General features: G+C 42.8%; 1 protein-coding gene and 1 long non-coding RNA gene across 3 annotated transcripts in view; one reads left to right on the forward strand and one right to left on the reverse strand.

The window, feature by feature from the left end:
* Window positions 1–17642, reverse strand: part of LOC128402807 (uncharacterized) — a 37536-nt gene extending 19894 nt beyond the window's left edge. The window contains exons 1-2 of the long non-coding RNA XR_008327777.1: window positions 17518–17642; window positions 12012–12086 (exon numbers count right to left, since the gene is read on the reverse strand). This is a non-coding gene — a long non-coding RNA (uncharacterized LOC128402807). The remainder of the gene's footprint in view (window positions 1–12011; window positions 12087–17517) is intronic.
* A 1719-nt stretch (window positions 17643–19361) lies between these two features.
* Window positions 19362–26701, forward strand: part of PAFAH1B1 (platelet activating factor acetylhydrolase 1b regulatory subunit 1) — a 59649-nt gene continuing 52309 nt past the window's right edge. The window contains exon 1 of one of the 2 annotated variants that reach the window (XM_053367194.1): window positions 19362–19848. The gene's annotated coding sequence lies outside the window, so the exon portion shown is untranslated. The remainder of the gene's footprint in view (window positions 19849–26701) is intronic. The other variant, XM_053367195.1, reaches the window with a different exon arrangement.

Raw genomic sequence — 26701 nt, forward strand, 5'->3', positions numbered from 1 at the left:
TATTTGTTTGGTCTCGGGTAGGCCTTGTCTCCGAGCAGCCCAGGGGCCTCCGAAGAATCATATAACGCTCACGCGCCACAAGTTGTCACCAGACACCTTGCTATGTACGTCGACTGGGCGTGGGGGATGCCGTCATTGGGGAAGGGGAGGAGGGAGAGGAAGGACAGAATAATGGCACATGAAAGAACCACCAGCCAGCACGCCGATTGCTGAAAACATCACCACGTCAGCAGGGAGGAAAGAAACCCCGCCTTGCTGTGAGCATTCCTGAAAGGGAGCATGTGGGCAGCGATGCTTGCAGCCAGCTAGCTCCTCCAGTCCTCATTTGGCTGCTCTTCTGGCAGCTCTGCTGAAAGAGGGAGGGAGGGAGGGAGGATGATGCAACCGCTTTGGCTTCACTTGTGGCAATCGCTAGGCTGTGCCCTTTTCTAGAGGAGGAGAGCAGGCATGTGAATCCAGGACAGACAACAAGGCTAGGCCGGAAGCAGCAGTGCCAGAGATCAGAGGAAGAACACCTTCCTCTCTTCCTTGTTAACCGTCTCTAAGCAAGGGAGAGCCGGTCACCACAACTTCGGCTAAGTGCTTGAATTAGGGAGACTCTGGACTCTTAGTATGCTCCAGGAGGAATTCAAGCACATACCCAGATTTTTTGTTTGTGCAATTAAAAGCAGAGTAAAGCACTCATTTGTCACCTTAGCACAATGCTTCCACTTTTAAAAAAACATAGGGATGGATGAATCTGGCCATTTCAGCTTCTTGCTTTTCCGAGGTTCAGTTCAGTTCTCCACATTCCTGTGCAAGTTTGTAAGATTTTTTTAAATGAAATATTCTGGAATTTTTCAGCCTTTTAGTGTGCACTTCTCCTAACATACACATTTGGTCTAATATACACATTGCCAAAACAAATGTTTCTTAATTGTATGCATTCTGCAGGTTGTTTTCGTGCATTTTGTATATTGTTTCCCCTTGTAGACATTTTTCTGTGAGCACTAAAAGGCTGAAAAATTCCAGAATATTTCGTGTGCACTTCTCCTAACATACACATTTGGTCTAATATACACATTGCCAAAACAAATGTTTCTTAATTGTATGCATTCTGCAGGTTGTTTTCGTGCATTTTGTATATTGTTTCCCCTTGTAGACATTTTTCTGTGAGCATTGTTTCACGGGAGAATAGCATCGCAAAATTCAGAAAAGTGCAAATTTCGAAGGAGAGTTCCGTTCCAGTTTACATATTGTTTGGGGAACTGTGAATCGTGTTAAAACGCAAATTGAAGCTTGGATTGAGTGATTAACAGGAAGACGTGTAAACTCTCTGCAAACAAATTGGGATTGAGGCAGGACGAAGGCTCATTGTCTACGCACCCTATAAACAAATCAAAACGCTTTCAGAACGAATGTGCAGCAAAGACTTGAGCTTTGTGCAAGGAAATCAGGGTGAACGCTGAACAAACTAGATCTTGAAAAGATCACCTAGAATGGTTGTGGGTGTCTGTCCCTGCTCCCTTGGCCACTGTTTTTAAGAAGGTTACAAGGGGTCCATGATTTGGCTAAACACTTAATGGTGCTTGGGTGATGTGGCTTCAAGCTCCCTTCCTTTCTCCCCACAGTTCTGGCACTGCTTCCCATTCTGTTCCAAAATGTCTCTGCACATTTTGCAGGGTTACAGGTGCATCGATCTGGGTTGCCCCATCTCTGCAGTTCAAATACACTCAGCTTAAAGGTCCATGAGGTAAATCTAGAGGGGCTCATGCAGGCAACAGGAAGATATGCAACATGGTTTTTGTTGCACCTTCAACTCAATGTTGGACTTGGCAGTAGCAATCACTTAGGAATGGTTAGCCAGGTATCCCTAAAGCCGTTTCTGCACCTATACAAGCAGCTTTTGAACCGCTAGGTTGGCAGAAGCTGGAACAGAGTGACAGGAGCTCACCCCATGGACTTATCTGTCCAGGGGTCCTTTAACTTACATTTTAAAGGCAACTTCTTTATCCCAAGTCAGACTCCAAGTCCATCTAGCTCAGAACTGTCCACAGGCACTGACAACAGCTGCCCAGATGAAGCGATCTCACATTACTTTTTTGTTCCTCACTGGCCCACACAAATAGTTGCATGCTTATTACGGCTGCAGCTGCAGTCCCATTTGCCCGGGCTGAATTCAGCAAGGCTTCCTTCTGAGTAGACACGGTATTGCGCTTAGCTAGCAAAAATGCTCCTTCCAAACCGATGCCGCATTCAGCATGCTAACATGATACTAATTCCCAGATGTTTGCAGCGCATTTGGTGCAGGCCAGAGGAGTGTTGCTACTACACCAAATCAAGACTGGCATGTGGCAGAGCACAGACGATGCCCACTTCATTCCGGTTTGGGGAGGTCACCTGCCTATTTGGCTTTGGGCCAGGCTGATTGTTAATTGCAGCCTGATAGAGCTGGCACTCTCCTGGGCTCGATCAGCTCACTTAGCAAGCTAAGAGGAGAACAGGCCACCTGGCTAATAAAAGGGCTAGGGAACATTTTGCTAGCTTGACTGTCAGCCTGATGAGGCATTTTTCTGTAGCTGACATTGAAAGTAGCCTCTCTTTTCATCCTTGCTCAGTGGCCTTGCCTGAGTTTGCATGCTCCCCAAGCAAGGAAGACTCGTCCCCCTCTCCTGTCTGCCGCCAAGGATAAACGGAGGCCTTTTTCATAATTGCTAAATTGAAGTCAAAATAGCACTCTCTCCCCTTTCAGTTTCCTTAATTTCGGGTGCCACATCGCCTGTCCTGAATCCTAGTCTCTTAATCGTTGCTGATTGCAATTTCATATTTCTGTCTGCATCAGTGTACGTGTTAATGACGGTTTGCATATATAAGCACATTTCTGACAGTGGAACTGGGTGGGAATGGTGAACTCAAATTCTGTTATTATTTACCAGTCAGGAAGGTAAAACAAAACAAAAAAATATGACTGCAATCACAGTATGGGAGTATGGAATATACGGGTTTGTAATGCAAAATTCAGTCAAACTCCTAAGAGTCAAGTTTCTGGCCCTCGTGGTTGCAGAAAGAAAACTGAAAATGTGTACAGTAACATCTGTTAGTGTAGAATAGCTAGAAATGGGTTTCCACTCCTGTTCCTTTGTTTTGATATTTCTTCGGTTGCCTTTGGAGATCTGTGCTGTGGGTTGGGTCTACCCTGCTTCTTTTGCTCCTCAGAACCAATGAATGCATTTGCAGAGTGTGTGTGTGTGTGTGTGTGTGTGTGTGTACAGAATAAAGCTGCAATTTCATTCCATTCCCCTTTTCAGGTGCCAAAGCACTGCACACACAAGTTGTCTGTTTCCCTGTCAGCTTGCTGCTTCCTCTCCATCTCCCAGAGATTAAGCAACCAAGTTATTCGGTAACAGTTCATTGGCTCTGAGGCTCTTCTGATGCCTTTTGCTGCCTCAGCCTTTTTCTACCCAAGAGAGTGCTTTCTATTTTCCCCGGCTGACAATGCAACCCTTTGGCAAGGACCCACAGTATTATTATCGTTTTTAATCTTCAGCTGGAAAAGGGCTGCAGAACAAGGAAGCGCAAGTGTCCTTCCTGAACGTGACATTTACCGCCGCAAAGTGTTTGACTGTATTGCCTCTGCTGAGCATGCTGGCACAATTCTGGGATTATGGGCTTAAAAACAACAACCAACGGCAGGTTTCTATCTCTGGTGAGCACAGCTCATGCAGTCACAACAATCTCAGGGGTTGTCAGGAACAGTATATTTCACCCACAAATGGGGAGTTGCCACCGAAAAAGCCCTGTCAAGAGTCACTGCCAACTGGAGCAGCTCCCAGTGGCAACATCACCAGCAGGCTTCACCTGTCAATCATAGAGTCTGAGATGGTTGACATTATTTGGGTAGCCTGTATATTTCATAACAACTATTATATTTCCGTCCGGGTGCTTCAAGTCACAAATTTTCCTCGCTGTCCGCCATTTTGTGTGGTTATATCAATTATACGGCAGTTCTAGCTAATTCCCTCAAGTTAGCAAGGCAGTCCTGGCATTTCTAAATTTGTAATAATCCAGTTCAATAACCACAGTGGCAAAAATAAATAAATGGATGAATATTCAGCTTAAAGATCGCTGAAGTGATCACTTTTGTAAACATACATGTAAGATATGGATTCACACGTAGCTGTGAAGGGATACACAACCAGAACTGTTAACAGCTAGAAAATGCGTATCTAATTGTGCCACGGTCATAATACATTGTTACTGCCTCCTTCATTAGTTATTTTGAAGCCTTGATCAGTGTGTAATACTACATGTTTTAAAAAAGTAATTTACTGGGCTTTAAAATAAGGCACACTGTACGGGATTAGGTTGTTTTGAGGTTCTTTCCATTTCTCTGGCCCAGGTTGTACAGGAATAGATTTCTACAGAGCAGTAGGCACAGCATGTGTAAGTAATGACAGATAATGCTATCAAGGACTTTTCCTAGAATGCGAGGCTTAAAGCATCTCATTAAACAGTACAGGATTCCGCTTAGTCTGATGTACTACGGCTTCAGGAGTGATATTTATGCCAATCGGAGGGCATTATCCTCCACGAGGGACAGAGCACTCCCAGCACGACCTCGGTGCATTTGGATTTTCTTTGTCCCCACAGGTTGGCACTTCAAAATGAGAGTGGCAGGGGCTAATACAGAGAGTTAAAAATGAGGCTTTCCATTTGATTTCACAAAGAGCGCACAGATAGGAAACTGATGTGGCCAGTGTACACCGTAAATTGATACAGTCCTCATGCAGTGGATTGGAATGATGGAGGGGAGCTTTTGTGTGCAAGCGCTTCTCCCTGATGAGGTGTATGTTTCGTAAGGCACATGGTGCAGGAAAAACCTTCTGGACAGAGAAGGATAGCAGAGCTGGAGACACATGAGGATTCAACCACAGTGGTACAAGTAGGCAGTCCCTTACTTAATATACCAGTGATGCTAAGAACCCAGAAGTGGCTGAAGCAGGCTAGTAGAGATTAGCAGCTTTTCCCTGATTGGTTCCTTTACTATTCTGTAAGTTCACCCCGCCCTGCATCCAACACTTCCTGAGCTGTGAAATAACTGGAATAATTTATGGAATTAATTAATGAATTAATTCCAGTTTGCTACAACTTTCATCTCCTTTACTTTGTTTAGCCAATTTCCCTCTCGATTGTGGCAATCCTATGCACACTTACCAGGAGATAAGGCAGATACAGAAGGACTTGCTTCTGAATAAGGATGTTGAGGAATTGTGTAAAAAAGGGGGGGCATGGAAATTGCTATAGTTCGCTTGTTCGCCTGCAGTCAGGAATGGAAATCAGTCAAGCGAATATAATGTGTATCAGTTCACATTTTTAAGTCCACAAAAGAGATGTAATTACTGACTTTCTTTTGACATTTCCTTTTTATTGAAATGAATGTAAGTCTTGAAAATGAAATAGTGTTTGGTGAGATGATTCATGTAGGATGCGTTGGGAAATGATGTGCAGTGGAACAGAAACAGCACTGATTGTGACCATTAAGAGTTAGAATGGAAATTGCTGCAGTCTTACATCCCTGCTTCTGGGTAAACATGCATAAGATGGATAGTGCTGCATGCTACCAATGTGCAGGTGCAAACAAAAACAAAAAAATTGGTGCATCTGGCATTCAGAAGCATATTGCCTCCAACAGTGGCATAAGTTAGGCATTGGGATCTCTGATAGCCTTATTCTCCATCCATGATAACCTTGCAAGGAAAGTTTGGGTGCAAAAGTCCCACCATCTTTCCCTTCAGCTTTTCAGCATCACAAGGAAGTATGGAGGAAAGGACTAAACTGCCAGCAGCCTCTTAGATGGGTGAGTCTGGCTCACCCTAAATTTTAATTAACACTGGAGGGAATCACAATGGCCCAAAGCTGGGAACTCACAACAAACTAGAAAAGGTTGTCTTCTGTTGGTCCCCTGAGCCAAAGCAAACTGAAGTCTGGCTGTCTAAAGGCAAGAACAATGTGGATGTCCCTGTTTTCAAGTTGCAACCTTATCTTTTCTCTTGAGAAAGAAAGAAAAAACACCTGAGACCATTGTATCTGGAATTTCAGGGTGTGCTTGTCTTGGTCCCCCGTGATGACAGAAATGTCTGTGAGAAATTCTGCTGACATGCTTGTGTCTCGTTGGACCGGCATGTCGTTGGAACAGATGGAGAAACAAAGTACGATGCCTGGTTTTTTCATACAAAGATACCTGACAGTCAGGCCCCTGCTCTATCGAGCCTAGTAGTATCTCCTAGGCCAGATACAACAAATAGCATCAAAAAGAATGCATCAAAAAGGTTTCTTGCATTTGTGGCCATGGGAATAGTTATAATGGCCATTATGGAATGTTACCTGGGAAGAGCCTTTTGTATTGCTGCATCACATCCTAAATCATTTCATTACACCATTTCCACTTCCCCGCGGACTGTGACAAAATCTTTAAAATAATTGAGCCTTATATTCTGGATTCTCTCCAACATCTATATTGGGGGGAAATAACTTTGCCTCCAGCAGAGAGGAGACAGACACCTTCAGATTTACATAATGTTCATTCTGTTGACTTGGCATACTCTCCTTATTTGATTCCCCTATAACCACCTTCCCAAACACCTCCTTAAAAGGGCATGCTATTTCTTAAAACAAAGAGAAAAGGAGAGCAGCTCAATAACCATAACATTTTAGAAACATTATATTGATTGCACGCCTGGGATCAATGCCTTTCTACACCAACAAGCCGCATGCTTTGTAACCTGTCAGAAGGACGTCGAAATGATTATTGTATTCTCTTGCATGATAAAATGTCAAAAGTGGTTTAATTTAATATAGCTTTCACAAAGCCACCTTAATACTAAAAGAGCTACTGTGTTATGTCTGGAAGTGGCTGCAGATTTAATGGCAGAACCTGCAGATGGGGATGAAGCTGGATGGGGGAGGGAGCTCAGGGAGAGAGAAATGCGCGGGTTGTCAGAGACGTCCATAGGGATTATTCTCTTGGAATGAACTGAACTCTCATTTCGAAAGAGGTAGCAAACTGCCAATTGATTCCCACCACCTCAAAATGGGAAATACAAACAAAAACCAGCTGGTTGTTATATATTAAAGGATGGGTATGATATAAAATTGCACAAGTGATGGCGGCACACCAGGGGGTTGGACTAGATGACCCTTGGGTCCCTTCCAGCAATTTATTGAAATGTTTTCACGAAGAAAAAAATTTCCCTGTTTTGTTATTTTTCGAAGAGTATTTCTAAACACCCAACTCATAAAAAACCATGGTAGTGTACAGTAACATCATTAAAACGTACTAAAATAATAAAATCCAATATCAGTTTTGCTACAAGGGCCTTTTCAAGGAAGTCTCAGACGATTCATGAAATTAGGAAACAGACATTCCCATTCAAAGGAAAACAATACAGGTACTTCATAATTACTAATTTGTCTTTTCCAGTTTTCTGTTCTAGAAGGCAGACAAATTTCATGTCTGAGTGGATTGGCAGCTTTAAAATTATGCCTGCTATTATTTTAATAAAAAGGTGTGTGTGTCCCACACTATGCTCCTCTCATATCTTTTTGTGAGGCGTTACCCCCCCTTTTGCTATTAACAATTTATTGAAATATTTTCATGAAGAAAAAAAATCCTTATTTTGTTATTTTTCTAAGAGTATTTCTAAACAACCAACTCATAAAAATTGTGGTGGTGTACAATAAAATCATTATAATGTACTAAAATTATAAAAGCATACAGAGCAGAACCAATTCCCAACAGTGAACTAAATTAATTCTCTAAAAAAAACACTTGACGGAATGTTTTTAGCAAGCAGTGAAAAAGCAGAGTTGTTTAAAAGAGCACCCCCTCCTCTTCTTTTGAATATCATGTATCGTGCTGCATACCTACTATCCATTTAAAGCACACTCCCCCCCCCCCAGAACCTTGGGAACTGTAAGGGTGCCGGAAATTGTAGCTCTGTGGGGGGCAAACCACAGTTCTCAGGATTCTTGGGCGGGGATGTGTTTTAAATGTATGGTGTGTCTGCAGCCATAAAGAAAGGGAATGTATATGTATGTACACGTACATATGTAAGTGGATAAGTCATATAAAACACTCCTGATTTTTAGCTAAAATTTACAGTGAGCATCCCCCTTTGATGTGGTCCAGGTGACATCTAGACCACGTGCAGCTCCAAGAACAACACCCAAACACAGGTCCCCCCCTCCATGTAAATGACTGCAGTGAGTGACCTTTTTATGATATCCTTTCTTTGCTCCTCATATATCAAATCTGGTGCATGTAGAGAGGAGAGAAAGATTGGCAGCTACAGCTCTTAGAACAAATAGCTGATACTCTTAGGGAGGGGCGTACAAATCTGTCAGTTTCCATGTCTCTCATTTTCTCATTTTCCCAGCCTTCGGATCATCCCATTTCTATATTGATTTTTGATATTTTTTCTTTTAAAAGTCTGCATGGAAATTTGCACTCATTTTTTTTAGCTCATTTCTTTTAACATACTGTTAGTGTGTGTAGTTTTGTTCAGCGCGTTTCTTTTTGCAAGCCTTTCCCCTATCAGAATGCATTTTTGTACATTAATTTCACTGATATATGCATTTCTGCGCACACTTTTCACTAATATACACATTTTGGCATGCATTATACGGCTGGAGAACCATATCACAAAAACTGGAGAAGAGCACAGTGTGAGGGAGAGGAGTGTTTTACCTTTACCTATTAGTTTGAAAGTGCACGTCTGGTAAATTACATAAAAACCAAATGAATAAATCCCCCAACACAACTCTTGGGCCAATTGACTGGAGGACAGTAGCATGTACAGTGGTACCTCGGGTTACATATGCTTCAGGTTACATACGGTTCAGGTTACAGACTCCACTAACCCAGAAATAGTGTTTCAGGTTAAGAACTTTGCTTCAGGATGAGAACAGAAATTGCGCTCCTGCGGCGTGGCAGCTGTGGGAGGCCCCATTAGCTAAAGTGGTGCTTCAGGTTAAGAACAGTTTCAGGTTAAGTATGGACCTCCGGAACGAATTAAGTACTTAACCCAAGGTACCACTGTATATCCTCTTGGAAGAACAGGGAGATGAGGTCTCCCACCTGCAGTAATACGGCAAAACTGCTACTACCTTTGAGAGAGCAGTACCAGCCATTTGAAGAACTACATAAGACAATCTCTCTTTTCCTTACACATTGGCAAGATGTACTGTATAGGAAGAGGAGAAAGGAATGAGAGAGGTTGCCCAATGCCGTGTGTATGCGTGCAAGAGTGTGAGAGGTGAACCATAGGCCTGGATGAGTCTCTCTGCCGCTACAGCTACTTGCCTAGCTACAGCAGGACCAAGCCAACTACCACACAGCAATGGCAAGATGGGATGATCAACCAGTGCTAGTCAACTTTGTGTGTGTAGATAGGTGGGTGGGAGAGTTTCAGTTCAGTCTCTTATTTCCCCCCACCCCAACCACTCTGATATAGGTTTTGGTATGAACATATGTATTTCCTATTCCCTAGAAGTGGGGTGAGGCAAAGTTAGAAGAAGCTGGGGCTTTGAGTATCTCTCTCTCCCTGCTACAAGGTTACCTAAAGCAGGAGATACTATTGCACTTTGATAGCTGAAAGGGCTGGTATGCAAAAACCTAAATCTGGAGAGGGAAAGAAAGGTACTATCACTGCTCCAAGATGGGTGGGTTAGATAGGAGTCATTTCCTAGGAGGAAATGACTATGCATGCCATAAGAAGAGCCCAGCTGGATCAGGCCAGGGGCCCATCTAGTTCGACATCCCCATTTTTACAGTGGCAAACTAGATGCTTTTGGGAAGCCTGTAAGCAGGACCTGAGCACAATGGCAGCCTCCCCTCTTGTGGCTTCCAGCAATTGGCATTCAGGGGCAGACTGCCTCCAACAGTGGAAGCATAGTCATGTCTTCTTTTCAGCCGGAACTCAGTTATGGCACCATTCTAAGAGAACGAGGGAGGTGCTCATGGTGAGTTCCAGCATGTCTTTTTCTAGAAAAATAGCACTGCCCACAGTATATAAATAAGATCCTTAGCATTGGAAGACAAAGGTAGTATTAATTCCGCCATGCTGAGATGACCTACAAATGACCTACAAAGAGCTTACTGGCTTTGGCTTTTGCCACCACAGAATAAGTTTTATGTGATATATGTAGGTGACAGAGATAATGGCATCGGCAGGCATGCCCACTGACTCATTAAATTAAATGGTAAGATATTTCTAGGAGTTAATTTCCTTCAGTAAATACACGGACAGCTAGTTATGACAATATTTGTGCCGCCAGATTTATGCCTGATTGACAGAGCATTAATCTCCCATACCAGGTCCATGCAAGCGATTCTGCATGTCATTTCCTTAAAAACAACTGATTATATTGCAGGGTGGGATAATTATCACTGCTGCTCTGTAAGCAATTGCTGGCAGGGTAGTACTGAAAAGCAGTGGTCTTTGGGGGGGCTACATGAGTTGGGGGTGGCACAAAGGGGATTGCCTTTCCTTGTTATCCATCATTTTAGCTGAGGAAGGATTCTTCTGTACAGAGTGATCCAGCGAGCTTCATAGCTGACCAGGGAATTTAATCCGGGTCCCCATGGTGTAAGTCCAGCATCTACTATAGTGCACTGGGTTTCAAATTAAAACAGGCTAATCAATGAAAACAGCAAGTGACTCAAAGCAGCAGCACCAAATTCCATAAAAGTCTTAAATTAGCCTAACACACTAGATTTAACTGATAGTAGCTTAATAAAGGAGCCTTCACTTGGCATCTAAAAGTGAATGACGTATGAGCCAGGCAATATGCCCAGGGAAGGTATTCCATAATCAAGGTGTCACAGCTACTGAGCAAAGCCTCTGCCTAGTAGCCAGCCACCCTCAAAATGAAAACTGCATTTTGAAATACAGCCTTTTATGCATTTCCCTCCAAACCAGCTCTGATCCTAATTGAGAAAAAGAATGACCTAGCTGCTTTTAAGCCAGTAGTGTATAAATAGCCATTCCCATCAGGCCCAATTGGAATCAGCATACTGGCTGAAGCTGATGGGAGTTGTAGTTCAAAACACCTGGAGGGCAACAAGTTGAGAAAGGCAGGTGTAAAATGTCAAGCAGCCCTCATATTCTCTCATCCTGTGAATGATCTGGGACTGCCTGCTCTTCAGGTCCGGTAGGACCACAGAGCGCCTGCCGCTTACCACTGAGTGGTCACAATTTTAGGATCAGGGCTTTACAGTGCATGTGCTGTCCAAGTTCTGGTCCGGGATACTTGCCATGCTTGCGTATTTCTGCTGCAGATAGACTAGTTTGTAACTCCTTTTCCTGTTTTATTTTTAGCTAAGGAAGTGATTTATGGAACATAGCCATAACTCAAAGCTTCTACTTTGGGAAATACAATGGCTTGTACCCAGCATTAGTCAAAGTAGACCCACGTAAATTAATAGAAGTGAATCAAGCCAACTTGAATAAAATATTTGGGGGGGGGCAAGTAAGCCCTACCCTGCATAAGTGATCACATGACGCGGTGCATGAATCCCATTTGAATGGCAATGCGCATCACCTTTGGAGGGTCTCGCCCCCTCAAATATTTGACCCTTGGACCCTAGGATTTGGCTCCTGTGGAAGTGAAGGAGTGCTAGGGACTGACCTTCTGCACTTTAAGTTTCTTACCTGCTTGAATGCAGAATCAGGGCCCCATATCAGGGACTCTGATAGAGAACTGTTGGGAGTTAGGTGCAGATGTGGGGAAGGATCTGGAAAATGCATCTGATCCTTTTATAAAAGGAGTTCTGGACCAGGGAGAGGGGCAGGATCAGAGGAGCACACTTGCGTCCCTAACAAGTCAGAGACAGATGGAGAGAAAACTCCTGGATTAGTAACCTTGGGCACTCAGTGAGTGGTAGTCCTTATACAAAGAAAGGAGCAATCCTGAATCCCTAAAGGGAGTAAGTGTAGACAGGGAAGCAGACCTCATGCAGTGTATCCCTTTACCTCAGTGTTTGCAGACCTGGAAACATGGATAGCTCCTGGAAAGGAATGGCAAGAGAATTTTTGCCTTCTTCATACCTGTCCCAGAAGAAAAGCCAAGTCACAGTTGCTTCAGAAAGTAAGGACTGCACTTACTGTTTGTAAGAGAGCTTTTAAGTTGGGATCACTGGCATGGACAGGGGCAGTGCTTTTTTCTAAAAAAATGTTTAGGGGTACTCTCATTTTCCTACTCTTATTGAAATACTGTCCCTCAAAGAGGCCAAACTTAGATTCTGCGTCCCCCCAGAAAAAAACCACCGGACAGGGGTATTTAGAACATGCTGTAATACCTAATAAAAGCTGCTGAGGTTGGTATTGAGAAAGGAAGCATGATGTGCCCCTGTCCTAGAGTGGACAAGACTGGCTGAGCTCCATTAATTTCACTGAATCTACTCTGAGTAGAACTTAGATAAACAACAGTGTACTTGCTGCAGTTTCAACCTCTTTTTCCTCTGTGTTTTGCCACGGTCTCCAATTAATATAATGGGTGCATCTTATTTAACAATAGACTCAAGTAATAATGAAGGCAGATTGGATATTGCTAATGGGGAAAACAATTGTTCCATTCCGTGGGTGAGACTAAATTCAGATCTACACTATGTGCCCTAAGCATTTCAACCAAACAACAGTTGCTGAATTATTAGAATGCTATGGTGTATTTGTATGCTTAAGAAATAAACATGTAATATAAATTTCTGGTGCCTCCCCGAAGCTTAGATGATATTGTGAGACCTCAGCCCACTGAAATTCTCTCAGAAATTCTTTTTATTTTATTTGAAGAAAAAAACTCCCATAGATGATCACAGAGAAGCCTCTTTGATGCTATACACACATATCTGCATGCCCAATCTTCAAAGGCTTTCTTTTTTAACAGAGCCATGGTTTAATACTTTTTAAAAGTTTTGTTCCTATTTCATACACCATTTGATCTTGTCTTCAATCACGCGAAGTGAGCTTTAAAATATAGTTTGCAGTCTTTCATTCCTTTTACTAGTCTTCCCTACTGAAAAAGCTCATAAAGACTAACGGCCCTTCCAGGCAAGACTGCATATGTTGGTTCTTTTTCATTATTAGCATGTTTCTGTCACATTCAAGACAGCAGGGAGACCTGATTTGTTGCTTAAGAGCCATTAATAGATTACTACATCATAATTGAGTAGAAGCCATTTGTCTCCAGAAGTCAGGTGTTTAGCCAATTGCAATCAAGCAGGCTGCATGCACATCTGTTTTAACACTGGTCTTACCTGTTGTCTAATCTACTGTATATTTTGGAAACAGTTTGTCTGTCTGTCCATCTGTGCTCTATAGGTTTGGCCACCTCTTTTGAGATATTGCCGCCAAATTTGACACGAATGTTCCCAAGGTAGGGGCTGCAGTCTTGGTTGATGTTTGAATGCCAAGTGCCATTTTGAATCAAGATGGCAGACTAAAATATGACTAAAGCTCACAAATTACTCTCTCCATCTAAAAATCTCACAGGGATTGTGTTATTTGAATTCCTAGGCAATGCTGGACTGCTAGTGGAAGCTTGAAGGATACTAAAGTTTAACAAGAGCACTTTCCACAACTTTCATCATTTCTGACCATTGACCATTATAGCTGGGGCAGATGGGAGTAGGATTCCAACAATATCTGGAGAGCTGTAGGTTAGCTGCCCCTGTTGTAGAGGGTGAAGCACCATTTACAACTCCTTACATAACATGTCTGCATTATATATTAAAGTCAATTCAAGTTTCGTTCAGACCAGTTCACCCATGCACCTCCATCTAAGCCAGATGGATTATACCTCCAAAACAGGATGAGGTGTATCTACTTGCTATTTTGCGGCATCACAAAAGTACCAGGAACCCTTGAGAGGAAACCTTAATCCCAATCTGTGTTAAAGTGGATGTGTTGTTGTTGTTGTTGTTTAGTCATTTAGTCGTGTGCGACTCTTCGAGACCCCATGGACCAGAGCACACCAGGCACTTCTGTCTTCCACTGTCTCCCGCAGTTTGGTCAGACTCATGTTTGTAGCTTCGAGAACACTGTCCAACCATCTCGTCCTCTGTCGTCCCCTTCTCCTTGGGCCCTCAATCTTTCCCAACAACAGGGTCTTTTCCAGGGAGTCTTCTCTTCTCATGAGGTGGCCAAAGTATTGGAGCCTCAGCTTCACGATCTGTCCTTCCAGTGAGCACTCAGGGCTAATTTCCTTAAGAATGGATGCGTTTGATCTTCTTGCAGTCCATGGGACTCTCAAGAGTCTCCTCCAGCACCATAATTCAAAAGCATCAATTCTTCGGCGATCAGCCTTCTTTATGGTCCAGCTCTCACTTCCATACATCACTACTGGGAAAACCATAGCTTTAACTATACGGACCTTTGTTGGCAAGGTGATGTCTCTGCTTTTTAGGATGCTGTCTATATTTGCCATCGCCTTTCTCCCAAGGAGCAGGCGTCTTTTAATTTCGTGACTGCTGTCACCATCTGCAGTGATCATGGAGCCCAAGAAAGTATAATCTCTCACTGCCTCCATTTCTTCCCCTTCTATTTTCCAGGAGGTGATGGGCCCAGTGGCCATGATCTTCGTTTTTTTGATGTTGAGCTTCAGACCATATTTTGCGCTCTCCTCTTTCACCCTCATTAAAAGGTTCTTTAATTCCTCCTCACTTTCTGCCATCAAGGTTGTGTCATCTGCATATCTGAGGTTTTTGATATTTCTTCTGGCAATCTTAATTCCGGCTTGGGATTCATCCAGCCCAGCCTTTCACATGATGAATTCTGCATATAAGTTAAATAAGCAGGGAGACAATATACAGCCTTGTCGTACTCCTTTCCCAATTTTGAACCAATCAGTTGTTCCATATCCAGTTCTAACTGTAGCTTCTTGTCCCACATAGAGATTTCTCAGGAGACAGATGAGGTGATCAGGCACTCCCATTTCTTTAAGAACTTGCCATAGTTTGCTGTGGTCGACACAGTCAAAGGCTTTAGCATAGTCAATGAAGCAAAAGTAGATGTCTTTCTGGAAATCTTTAGCTTTCTCCATAATCCAGTGCATGTTTGCAATTTGGTCTCTGGTTCCTCTGCCTCTTCTAAATCCAGCTTGCACTTCTGGGAGTTCTCGGTCCACATACTGCTTGAGCCTGCCTTGTAGAATTTTAAGCATAACCTTGCTAGCGTGTGAAATGAGTGCAATTGTGCGGTAGTTGGAGCATTCTTTGGCACTGCCCTTCTTTGGGATTGGGATGTAGACTGATCTTCTCCAATCCTCTGGCCACGGCTGAGTTTTCCAAACTTGCTGGCATATTGAGTGTAGCACCTTAACAGCATCATCTTTTAAAATTTTAAGTAGTTCAGCTGGAATACCATCACTTCCACTGGCCTTGTTACTTGCAGTGCTTTCTAAGGCCCATTTGACTTCACTCTCCAGGATGTCTGGCTCAAGGTCAACAACCACACTACCTGGGGTGTACGAGCCATCCATATCTTTCTGGTATAATTCCTCTGTGTATTTTTGCCACCTCTTCTTGATGTCTTCTGCTTCTGTTAGGTCCTTACCACTTTTGTCCTTTATTATGGTAATCTTTGTACAAAATGTCCTTTTCATATTTCCAATTTTCTTGAACAGATCTCTGGTTCTTCCCATTCTGTTGTTTTCCTCTATTTCTTTGCATTGCTCGTTTAAGAAGGCCTTTTTGTCTCTCCTTGCTATTTTTTGGAAATCTGCATTCAATTTCCTGTATCTTTCACTATCTCCCTCGCATTTTGCTTGCCTTCTCTCCTCCGCTATTTGTAAGGCCTCGTTGGACAGCCACTTTGCTTTCTTGCATTTCCTTTTCATTGGGATGGTTTTTGTTGCTGCCTCCTATATAATGTTGCGAGCCTCCATCCATAGTTCTTCAGGCACTCTGTCCACCAAATCTAAATCCTTAAACCTGTTCCTCACTTCCACTGTGTATTCATAAGGGATTTGACTTAGATTGTATCTTACCGGCCCAGTGGTTTTTCCTACTTTCTTCAGTTTAAGCTTGAATTTTGCTATAAGAAGCTGATGATCTGAGCCACAGTCTGCTCCAGGTCTTGTTTTTGCTGACTGTATAGAGCTTCTCCATCTTTGGCTGCAGAGAATATAATCAATCTGATTTCGATGCTGCCCATCTGGTGATGTCCATGTGTAGAGTCGTCTCTTGTGTTGTTGGAAAAGAGTGTTTGTGATGACCAGCTTGTTCTCTTGGCAGAACTCTATTAGCCTTTGCCCTGCTTCGTTTTGAACCCCAAGGCCAAACTTGCCAGTTGTTCCTTTATCTCTTGACTCCCTACTTTAGCATTCCAGTCCCCTATAATGAGAAGAACATCCTTCTTTGGTGTCACTACTATAAGGTGTTGAAAGTCTTCATAGAATTGGTCGATTTCGGTTTCTTCAGCACCAGTGGTTGGTGCATAAACTTGGATTACTGTGATGTTAAAAGGTCTGCCTTGGATTCGTATCGAGATCATTCTATCATTTTTGAGATTGCATCCCAATACAGCTTTTGCCACTCTATTGTTGACTATGAAGGCCACTCCATTTCTTTTACGGGATTCTTGCCCACAGTAGAAGATATGATGGTCATCCGAACTGAATTCGCCCATTCCCGTCCATTTTAGTTCACTGATGCCCAGGATGTCAATATTTATTCTTGCCATCTCATTTTTGACCACATCCAACTTACCAAGGTTCATGGTTCTTACATTCCAGGTTCCTATGCAATATTTTTCTTTACAGCATTGGACTTTCCTTTCACTTCCAGGCATATCTGCAACTGAGCGTCCTTTCGGCTTTGGCCCAGCCGCTTCATTAGCTCTGAATCTACTTGTACTTGTCCTCCGCTCTTCCTCAGTAGCATGTTGGACGCCTTCCAACCTGAGGGCCTCATCTTCCAGTATCATAACTTTTATATGCCTGTTGTCTTTGTCCATGGAGTTTTCTTGGCAGGGATACTGGAATGGCTTGCTGGTTCCTGCTTCAGGTGGATCACGTTTGGTCAAAACTCTCCACTATGACCTGTCCATCTTGGGTGGCCCTGCACGGCATAGCTCATAGCTTCTCCGAGTTATTCAAGCCCCTTCGCCACGGCAAGGCAGTGATCCATGAAGGGTAAAGTGGATGTAGGAAGGTATTATTTTCATTCCCACCATGTATTTGTTGCATTCAATTCTGCTTCCATTCTGCTGCAGTTCAACTTCCACCAAAAACTAAACTAGAAACTATACAAAAAAAAGTTTCTCTTTTCTATTAGTAAACTTCTATTAATAAAAGAATAATGAACAAAGCAAACTTCTTTTCTGAGTCACAACATTATGTGTCATGCTTGATTGTTGTTGTGTCGTTTTTTTGCTATTGTGTTATGTATTTTGTGCTTTTATGTTGCAAACCGCCCTCAGATCTTCAGCTGAAGGGTAGTACATAAATTTAATAAATAATAATAATAATAATAATCCATCTCACCAAAATCATGACAACTGAGAATAATGTGTCAGCTCGGTCTGCTGTCCAGGTGCTAACTTGATGGAGAAGTACAAGTCCCTCCACTTCTCTCTCTTATGGTTCTTCCTCTTCAAAACAAATTTGGCTCCAACAGAGGAGAGTTCTGCAAATGAAGACATAGAATTGAATCATAGAATTGTAGAGTTGGAAGGGACCCCAAGGGTCTTCTAGTCCTGCCCACAACTGTCCCTGGATAGGCTTGAACCACCAATCTTCTAGTTAACCATAAGCAGCATTGACCCACATGCCCAGCCTACCTCCTATGCAGTTTAGAGTCCATGAGACCTGCTTCCAAGCAGACACGGGGTAGCCAGGTTGGTTTTGACCATACACAATTTTGACTTTACATGCTCTCCTTGGAATGTAACCCCAGCATAAATTGAGTCGCCTGTATGTAACTTTAAAAATGGCAATATTTGTGTACCTGTTTTCCTCTTCCCTCCCATTCCCTTTTCCTCCAATGTGGTGTCTATTAGACTGTAAGCCTGTGCACAGGTTAATCTGTGTACTGTCCCTAGGAAAATTAAAGTGCTTTGTAAATGATAATTTACAGCAACAGTATTTTCCCAGTATAACCCTGCCTCCACTTTCTTGTGAGTTTAATTTTAGATTACTAGCTTTTCAGACAGCAAACTGTAGCCTTATACTTTGCAACCTCCGTCACACCTTTGGAATGAAAGTTCAGAATGAAACTATTAATTGGCCAAACTTTCAACTCTTATCTATTTTGGGATTTTTAAATTTTATTTTCTTCTTTGAATTGTATTGTTTGGGGCCATTTCGATGGCTGAAAGGTTGTATTAGAGAACAAAACACCTATGCTGATATTTCCACCTACGTGGTGCTGTTAGCGCAACTAAGACTGACACTATTGTTATTCCAAAGCCTTTTTTGAGGGTGTGAGAGTAGCGCTATGAATGCTTTTATAAAAAAGGCACATTGAAGTAAAAATAAATGAATAAGGCCGCCACCGTATTTTTTTACTTGGGAATAAGACCTATGGAACTCAGGAGGTTGTACATAGAGATTTAGCTTGTAACAACATAACAATGTAAGAGGTGTTGAGAACAAATTTTAGTGGAACTAGACTGTGTAGGAGAATTTCCACCTGTTCTGTAAGAAAAACGTGCAAGAGGACGTTAGTAATGTCATTAATAATATTACATTTATATGGCTGCCCATCACTGTATATTTCATGGGTGGTTTACAAAAAAAAGCTAAAAGATAATGAAAATGAACCGCCAGTCATTTAAGAAACATGAAAGACATGATTGTTCATAAAACAAATAATTGGCTAAGAATTTTTTCTCCGCTGCTTGTCTGTGAAGGATTACTGATTTCTGCGGGTGGTTTGTTGTTGTTTTAAAAGGGGGTCTTTAATTTTAAAATATTGTTTTGACAGCGCGACTTGTGAGCCGTTTTTGAATTTTAAAATGTTGTTGGTGCTGCGGTTCGTCCGCCGCCTTGAGCTCGTCAGAAAACGCGACGATCACAAGGACGATTGTTTGAAATTAAGATCAATAGAAGTATTTTAATAATCATAACCATATTGTTGATGAGTGTGATAAGAGAGTAACAATGGTGATTGTAAACGGGAGAGGGTTGAGGAGAAACCGACCGACCGCCACACAGGCACAAGCAGCCAGGCGGGCTGAGGTAAACTGGCCGTGGTGCATGTCGGGAACAGAGTCCGGGCGGGTGCTGCTGCTGTGGCGGCGGCTACCCTCGTCGTCGTCGCCGCCCACCCCGCGCCGCCGCCTTCTGCTCGGCCGCGCTGCACGCCGGGAGTCGGCGCGCGTCGGCCTCCCCGCAAGATGGTCTCCGGGCTGCTATCCCCTCCCCTCTCCGCACATGCGCAGTTCTTAAAGCGGGCCGAGCCTGCTCCCTCCCCCGCTGCTGCTCCCTCCCTCCTTCCTTCCTGGCGGCCGGGGCGCCACTGACAAGACCGGGGCGGGAAAAGGGCGGTCGACGCCGCTGCTGCTGCCGACGACGACGAAGGAAGACGACGACGACGACGAGCGCGACGACTATTACCGCCGAAGAAGGAACACCGCTGCGACCCCTCCGCCCGCCCCTCCTCAGCCAGCCTCCTCCCACAAGCTTCCTCCATCTTCTTTCTCCACAAGCCGGCAAAAGGGGAGGGGGCCGAGAGAGCCCTTCTTCGTCGAGGCCGGCTCTGTGCCTCCCCCGGGCCCAAGGAAGCGACCAGCAGCCTTCCCCCTCACTGTACGCGCTCGTCTCGCGCGCGGAACCGGCGCCGGTGAACTGGTGGGAGCGGCCTCGGAGGCTCGGGTAAGGCCGGCCGGCTTCTGGGTCCAGCGGGAGAAGGGAGGGTGTCACACCTATAAGGCGCGACACGGGCTTGTACTGTGGCGCTTTGCTTTATTATGGCTTTATTTATATATGTATAGGGTGGGTTGGGCGCGGGGTGAACAGGCGGTAGGCCCCGGCTTGGGGCTGCTCGTGTTGCTGCTGTTGCTGCCGCCGCCGCCTCCTCCTCCTCCTCCTCTCCCTCCCTCCTTCCTTCCTCGCTTCTTTCCAGCTCGCTCTCAAAATGGCCGCCGCGCCCGTTGATATTGAGACGGGGGTGGGGGGGGAAGGGAGGAGAGAAGGAGAAAGGGAGGGATGAATAAGGCTTCCCTCCCTTCTCTCTCTCTCCCTCTCCGACTCGCATCCTTTCCGTCGTCATCGCGGGTTTGTGTTCACGCCCCAGCCTTCATTCGCACGTCTCTCTGAAATGCACGCTGCCCATTCTTCTCCTCTGTCGGATACCCCCCCTCTCTTCTCCCCTTCTTTCCTTAGGTGACTAGGCAAGAAAAACGCGTATGGCGTGCTTTCCTTTGCTCCCGCTCATCCACCCTCCACACACAAACGTTGTTCTTCCTCCTGGCCTTTAGCCGCCCCTGTACTATGATTACCTCTGCCTCTTTCCCCGCATCCAGCATCTCTCCTAAACATCTCTCCATGCATCCGCACCCACCTCTTGACAAACGGCATGACCCTGTTTATTCTTTTCCCTGTCCTCCCCCCCCATAGTAGGTGGGTGGGTTGATTGGTCCCCCCTCTTTGCAACCCCCCCCTTTGATATATTACCCTTTCTCAGTCTCTAATGGAATCAAGGTTATTTTTGCTCTTTCATCTTACTTTCCCTTATAACCGGAGTGGGGCACGTGTGACCCTCTCTAGTGGGGCTGCGCCTTGTTTCTCCTCTTCCACACCCATGGGATAGGTGATACTTTCTTGTCATCTAATAGGAAGAGAAAGGGCTTCTTTTCCTTCTTACCCCTCTTTCCTGTTAGAGAGGGTGTACAAATGGGTATATAGTTGCCCTTTGACTTCCAATTTTGTTTATCTATAGAGGAGGTCTGTGGCCCCTCACCTTGGCTGAGAAACTAGCCTCCCTTTAATGGAGAATCTGTTACATTTTCCATTAAAGGATATAGATTTTCCATTGGAGGGGAGGGGAGAGGCTCCTAATACTGCTGTTTTACTATTATCTGAATTCTCAGCATCCCTCTCCAGCTGGATGTGATCTTTTCCAGTTCTTCAGTTCCTCAGTTCTGCCGTAGCATCTCCGCCCGATAATCCTGCGTTACTGCATTTCTCCCCTCCCCTCTGTACACACCTCTTCATCTCCTTTCTCTAGCTGGAGGAGTCTGATCACACCCTTTGCTCTCTGGTTTTCCCCATTCTCAAGCCATCTTTTAAAGCATAATTTGTTGGTACCCTCTACCTCCTACTACCGCAGCATCTCTCTACATCTTCTGTTATTAGCTCTATCATCTCCCCTTCTTGCATCTGCTTTGTCACTCTGAAACCTCATCATGCTGCCTTGCTTGAAGGCCCTTCGTGCTCTAGTCTAGACCAGCCTTTGCACCCATCTTACTTTTGCTTCTGACATTCAGAATCCTGCTTTTCTTCAGCTTTAGTCCTCTACTCCCAGCTCTGTTGTTATATCTGTAGTATTTCTTTACTAGCCTCTTATTCTTGAATCTCCCTTCTTGCAACCTCCGGTCCATTTTTCAGTTCCATATTTCTGTAAGCTTTGTCTCACAGCCCACAACTCTGGTCTCCTACCACACTCTTCTCTTCTTTCATTATCTTTTCTTCATATTTACTGCCACTCCACTGCTTGACCACCTGCATTCCATAATGATGTTTTCTTCTGGCGACTTCACAATAAATGGGGTGGAGGAGGTTGTAGTGATAGTGACCCCAATAAAGGCCTGGAAGTAGAGAGGAAGTCAGATTGAGAGGAAATATATCATAGATCTCTCCCCCCCCCCGCATGCTCCTTACATTTCTTTATTCCTTTCTTGTTGACAAAAATGGGAGGAGAATTACTGTTTGTTGGCAAGTTGGCCTGCTTCTCTGTGTTGTTTGTTTTAAACAAGATGAGTGTTGGGGTACTGGCTCATTAAAATAAATGATCTGTGGTACACAACATAAAAGAGATGTCTGGCAGCTCTAATCTGGTGGTCTGTCAAAAGGCCCTTTTCCACCCTTCTCCCTGCAGTGACTGAGTAAGAGAAAAATCATTGCTAGGAGGTGGCTCAGACCTTCAGAACAAGCTGCAGCAAAAATGGGAGGAGGATGTGATGGAAGACTTAGGGAGATCAGATTCCACATGTTGGGGGTTAGCACCTCATTGCTGGTAGAACCTCATTGCTGGCAGCTTAGAGAAGAAATTGCCCTTTTGAAAGATGGGGAGGAGGAGGAGTGATGCTAGAGATGCCAGCAAGGAATCTCATCCCATTAAGGTGCTTGTTTGTTCTGTATTGTTCAGAATACAGCTCTTATTGTAACAATTTAGCTTTGTGATTCTCTCTTCCCTTTTACCTTACTTCTGTGAAGAAGTTAAGGTGGGTCACACACTTATAGGAGAGGTTTTTGGAGTGGTGATGTGGGTGGGGGAAAGAGAAATTATGCACTCAGCCTCTGAGACTAGTCACATCCTATCTTATTTGCTTTAGTAGCATTGGCTGGGGAAAAGAAATGTTCCGATACTACTGCAGTATGGCTTGATTGATGCAGGTCAAATATTTTTGCAGTGAGTTTCCTAGCCATGAGTGTTGGAAGCTATACTAACAGTTTTCACTGTGCCTCTCCCTCTGTCCACCCAAAGGGCGGGGGGGGGGTAGAATAGTAATGTATTTAGGTGCATTAACCTGTTTGCATATTCAATCCCCCCCGGAATTCTTTTACATCTTGCTACTGTGCATATGTCACATTTGTGGACTTCATTAGCGGGTGTGGAGGAGGGGGTGGAATGGTCCGAATTCTCAGATTTATAATTAAACAATTGTGTACCATTGAATTTCTTGGCAGTGTGGGACAGGATTTTTCAGTAGCTGAATTATTATTATTATTATTATTATTATTATTATTATTATTATTATTCAAAGTGGTTTAGAATATCCCTGAATCAGATATTTTGAACAAAGAGAACACTTTTAACAAAAGCCTCTGCCACAGATACATTAGTTTGTCAGTAATGTTTTGTGTGTTCTTGTTTTGTTGGATTGTGTTTATGGAGGGCGAGTACAGCGAGCACAGCCATTGAGGAGAAAACTGGGTGGAGTAAGGCAGAAGCTGTGAAATGGCTAGATTACCCTTTTCATAGCATTCACACCACCCATTTTCTGCTTGTGTTTTTGCTGGAGTGGAAGGTATAGTAATTGCAGTAACAATGAAGTCTGTTCTTTAGGGAGGAGTCTAGTGGTATCGAAATCAAGTGAATGTAGTAGTCTTTATTTATCTCACCACCCCTCTTCCGTAGATCTTGATTTGTCTAGCAGTAAAGTAGCCAGTCAATGTTGGAAAGCAAGGGTTTTTGTTGTTGTTTGATTATCTTTCTGATTGACACAGATTTTCACTTTTTTACTTCATTTGGGATATGATATATTTACACACATAGTACATATCAAATTTCTACATTAGTGAATGGTGACTTCATTTGTTCTTACATTTTGTGGTGGTTTTCTGTAGCAGAGTGTTACCTTTACACTCTGTTTTGTCTTGTCTTCTTTCAACAAATATGATCAAATTGAGCACTGTTATCCTTTGACACATTTTTAAAGAGTACAGAAAAAATGTAGGACAAAAGGATATGGAAAACACTCTGATGGAATGGTAAACATGATGTTCCATCTTTCTTTACACTTACCTAATGAAGGATGGCAGTGTTCTCATTGATATTCAATCTTTGTCATGCCAAATCCAATTCTTAACAAGGGTGAATATACATAAATTGTATTGGACAAAGCACAATTTGATTCTTATCAATATGGGTGTGGATTAAACTGTACCATATACAGTATAATTTTTTAGCATTTCTTTTATGAGTGGCTACTGTTTCCTGCATTTCTTCAAACCAAATAGTTTGGTTGTTCGCTAGAGTGTCTATTGTATTAGGGGACTCAAACTCTAAATTGACTAAAACCATTGACCTTGAGATTTGGGTTGACCCTGAATACTCACACTTAACACAAGAAGAAAATGCATATATGCAAAGAAAAAAATGGGAATTAATAGGATTATAGGTCCTGTTCTGTCTCCTCCTCCCACTTTCAAGGCTTATTTATATATAGATATATAGTTATATAGGTAGTCTTTTTAGCTTATTATATGCCTATATGATTTGCTTGTTGATTATATAATCTTCCTTTTGGCCTTGCTGAAGTGCAACCTAAAATGGAACACGTTTTAAATGTTTTGCAAAGTTTGTGGCAAGATTTAATATCCTTTCTTTTGGGTTAGAATGTCACACATTGCCTTTGAATATAATCCAGAAATTAAAGGGGTCTTAATTATTATATATAGTGATACTCAGTGTTGAGGTGCTTTTATTTTGTGAATAGGTTAAAGTTGTCATTAGGAAAATCTGTTTTTGGTGTTTTTGTTGTTGTTTACTTCCAAACGGTACTACTATAAGACTTCTAAGGATGCCTACTGTTCTAGCCTGTGGTATTTACATTTCAGGTGGCAGAAAGGTTTGACCCTTTCTATATTTTTCAGTGCCTGTTTATGGGTGGACAGTTCATGTCTGACACATGGTGAATACAGAACAAAGATTGTGGCTGTCATTATATTAGCATAAAATTTAACATGTTGTGAATGTTGGGGTGAACTTCTGCATCCTGGTGTGTGTGTGCTTATCATGTCTCTTAGAAGTATGGGAAACCTTCCCAAGTAAAAGGATGCATTGTCATGTTTCTCAGCCTCTGTAAAAATCTTTCTGGTTTATGATGATGTACTCTGCAATTTCCATTCTTTCCCTTTTAAATTGTACCTTAAATTGTTTTGTAGTATAGCTACATTATGCTATGCATAATCTTTGTCAGTGCTGTAAGCTGAGTCATGGAATCAGCTGTGCAAATGGAATCATATCTGGGCAGAGGTCTCACTGTTCATTAGTGCATTTAGAATTGCAATCTAAGAGTTCATAAAGTGAATTTATGGCTTCTTGGAGAATAGAGCCCAGATCCAAGTCCCGCCAGATTCTTAACTTTTTTGTATTGCTATACTTAATTTTTTCTTGATTCCTGTTCATCCAAATCTTCATTTGGGACAGTTACTGTCTTAACTATGTTCTTATCTTCTGTACCATGTCTTAGGCATGATATGGTAGAGATGCCACTCAAGTCACCTGTCAGTAGAACTTATAAATATGCATCAGAGTGGACTTAGAACTTCACTTTTACTAAATACTATAAAAAAACTCCTTTGGATGATCTGTTGATTGTTCAGTGTGGTGTAATAAATAGTGTTGGACTTTGAATGGGAAATCCCAGGTTCAGATGCCTGCTCAGCTTTGAAGTTTATAAGCTAACCTTAGACCCAGAGAGAATCACTGGTTCAATGTACATCACAAGGTAGTTGTGAGAATAGAAGGGAGCAGGGACATTATGTATACCCTCTGAGCTTACTGGAAGAAGCTGGGATAACTTTTCAGAATATAAAATTTAAGAAATCATGAACAACTAAAATGTAGGCAAGATTACAAGTATTTAAACAAGGATAAATTCAGGAGTAGGACTAACAGGTTGTATCAAACTTAAGTTCTACTCAGAGTAAACCTATTGGAATTAATGGACCTAAGTTAGCTATGTCCATTAATTTCAGTGAGTCTGCTCTGACACTGTATATTATTATCAAGCTGTGTGGCATAATGGAAAGTCAAAGATAGCAATAATATAGTGAATAGGATACACACGGCCTGTCGAGTTAACCTTGTATGCTACCAGTCATAATTGGAACTCTGCTTCTGTCAACTGTAAAATAAGGGAAAGGATGCTTAGCTACTCTTGAGTACTACACTTGCCTTAGCACTACTTTTAATGGAAGATTAATAGTGTCTTTATTTGAACATGGGACAATGTGTCTTAAATAGGATAAACCTGGATTGAGACTATAAATTAGAGTTCTGGTTTTGGAAGTTGTGGGTTCAATTGCAATAATCTGGGCTGGGCAGTCATTAATTGTTAATGTATGGTGTTTGCTAATTAAGGTGGGGTTTCAGATGGAACATTGTTTGGCTTATACGTCACCTAATCTAGTCTACCATGCACTTTAAGAGGAAAATTAAAGGACTGCTAGGAGTTTGACAGACTTGACTGCTGCTGCTACTCATTGACAGTGTACTCTCTTGAATACAAATACACAGCTAGGAATCAAATGTCTTCATTCAAGGCTACCCCATTAGAAGAGAAACATCTATGTTTATTAAAAATTGACATGCATCAGGACGATTCAAATCATTATTGTAAATCAAGTTTCCCATTTCTGATTTTTTTTTGAACAGCATGCCTGCAAACTAGTTGCTATAACAATTACCACATATTGGCTGATAACTAAATGAGTCATTATAGGATTACAATTTAAAACATTTGGCCTTGCAGCCCATATGTCTTTTGCACTGCAAAATTATACCTGCTTAACTAGAATTCGGCTTTGTCCGACTCTCTCTCTATATGATGATACTAAGCAAGATCACTTGCTTGAAGGCCCAGAATGCAGTCAAAGTGAGATTTACAGCTCAGTCTCAGAAGTAAGTGTTCAGAACTTTCCTGAAAAGGAACTGGTGGTAGTTACTCAAAAAGTATTTATCAATGAGATGGAAGTGTCAGTGCTGTTTAGCTGTTGT

Source organism: Podarcis raffonei, chromosome 15 (genome assembly GCF_027172205.1).
Source record: "Podarcis raffonei isolate rPodRaf1 chromosome 15, rPodRaf1.pri, whole genome shotgun sequence".
NCBI classification, from domain to species: Eukaryota; Metazoa; Chordata; class Lepidosauria; order Squamata; family Lacertidae; genus Podarcis; species Podarcis raffonei.